This window comes from Crocuta crocuta, unplaced genomic scaffold (assembly GCF_008692635.1).
Source record: "Crocuta crocuta isolate KB4526 unplaced genomic scaffold, BGI_CrCroc_1.0 scaffold32, whole genome shotgun sequence".
Classification (NCBI taxonomy): Eukaryota; Metazoa; Chordata; class Mammalia; order Carnivora; family Hyaenidae; genus Crocuta; species Crocuta crocuta.
The window spans coordinates 14,098,915-14,101,345 of NW_027529424.1; positions in this window are offsets into that span (position 1 = coordinate 14,098,915).

The window sequence follows — 2,431 nt, forward strand, 5'->3', positions numbered from 1 at the left end:
TGGCATTTCCTACCACTCACCCCAAGAACATATGGTATTTGTCTCTCCAAACCAGATAACATATGGGCCACTGATATCCTCCAAACTGCAACTCTCCAAATCTCTATTGATGAATTCTACATCTTGAATGAGAGTAATCAGATCAGTGCTGAGGAGAAATGGGAGCTGGGAGCCAGTATACCTGCCACTCCTGTGAAGAATGGTAACTGTCAAACAGTATAAATTGTCTTGGGGGGACACAGGAGGTAGGTGAAATTATCCACAAACTGCACTGAGTGGGCCCATAGTAGTTTCCATGGCCCAGAATGGCTGGTAAAAAAGTGGATGGCTCATGATAGATAACAGTTCTTGGAATTGAATGAGTTAGTTGCCCTGATCCATGAGGCTGTGCTGGACATTGATACCGCCTTAGATACTCCTGGTACCAGGAGTGTACCGTGATCTGCCGGACTTAGCAAATGCCTTTTTCAGTATCTCTCTGCTTACTGACTCAGATCAATTTGCCTTTATGTAGGAGGGGCAACAACGGACATTTTAACTGCTTCCACAGGGTTACTGGCACAGACTGACCATGTGTCATGGGATAACAGACTAAGACTGTCCCTGTTTTCCTTCCCCACATCAGTAAAACAGGCCCATAACTTTGATTATATAATGTTAACTTGTAAAGGTTGCCTCTGCTGCAGGACAAACTGCAAGCTTTGCTGGGACATCTGTGAGGGAAAAGGATGGGCAATGAACCCCCTGAAAATTCAAGGCCCTGGCACTGCTGTAACTACTTGGGAACTGTCTGGTCAGATAAGACTGCGTTGTCTCAAAAGCTGTGGCTGATAATGTGCAGTCCCTCTCAACTGTTAAGAATGTGAACAAAGTGCTAAACTTCATAGGGATTTGGGGACTTTGGAGGACTTTTTTTCCTCACTAGGCACAGTGTCTCTTTTCCTTATATCACCTGGGAAAGAAAAGGCATGTGTGGGATTGGGGATCAGAGCAGCAAAAACCTTTGAGACGCAAAACTACTAGTGAAGGAGATAACCGCGCTGGGCAACTCCCAAGCAGAAATACTATTTGAATTAGATGTGTCTGTGACTCCAGATGATATGGACTGACCATATGGCAGAAACGAGAGGAGAGAGTACTCTTAGGATTTTGGGCTCAGCTCTGGAAGGGGGCAAAAAGCGATATACCCCCATAGAGTGCTAGATTGCTACAGTATATACAGCGCCCACTGAAGTAGAGCTGCTCAGTAAGAAACAGCATGTTATAGTAAGAACTTCCTGCCTGTCAAGGGGTGCGGGTGACAGTATACACTATCAACCCACCTCTGCCATGGCTAAAGCGCCCACTGGGACTATAGGCCGTGCCTATTTGCAGCAGAGGAGCACTCTCTCCATCAGCCTACTGGCTCTGTTAATGTGAGTGCTATTAGGCACTGTAGAGTATGTAGACCCTCCAGACGTCTTGGCCCCTCTTCTCAAGGCATCCCTGTAGCCTGTGGAGAGGGAGTGGGGAAATCCTGGTTGATGCCTAGTGTACAGATGGATGTAGTCCATGCAATCCACCACCTGCACATCACTGTCCAGCCAACACTGACACCATCTGGAGGGAAACAGAAACACACCACAATAGCCTGTTCAGCCAGGATTCAGCTCAGAGCTGCTTGGCTGGTGGTCACTCCTGAACCCTGGCTTATAACCTGTTGCATTGACAGTGGGACTGTCCTAAAGGGATGAACACTATGGCTTGGGCAATGGGAAGCTGAGAGGTGGATGAACTTAAATAAGCTTTTGTGGGGTTTAGGATATGTGGAAAGATATCTTCAAGAGACTGAGATGGTCCTCACTGTTTCTCATATCCTGGCTCATAAGGCACTGACAGCCTCTGGCAATCAGGAATCAAATGCCCAAGCTGAGGCTGAGCCCTAGCAACTAAGTCTTCAGTAGATACAGCAGATTGGGGCATAGACAGAGTAACCATTGCAGTGCCTGGAGGGGATAGCATATTGCCATGGATGCTGGATTACCCTTGAAATACAGTGACTGGGTTAACATAGGAACATCATCGTCTGATACATTCTCAACAACACCCAAGGCAACAGCCAAAGGAGTCTGGGGTCATTCACTGAAGTTCTCAGCTGGGATGAGTGTGGCGGATTGATTGCAGTAGCCTCCTCCCTCTTAGCAAGGTTTCTAGATATGCTGCCTTTTTTTTTTTTTTTTTTTTTTTTTTTAGTGAACACCACGTCTGACTAACCCAAGCTTTCTCCTGACGTTGTGCAAACCAGGCTGCAGATACTAGGGGACCAAAGAAGCCGAATGCCACATAAGGATATACTCACTGAGTAGATAATGATCAGGGGGTTTACAATTCAAAGATCATAAAGTGCAAGATTGGGGAACAGCACATGGCAGTGAATGGAAGTTCTATCTCC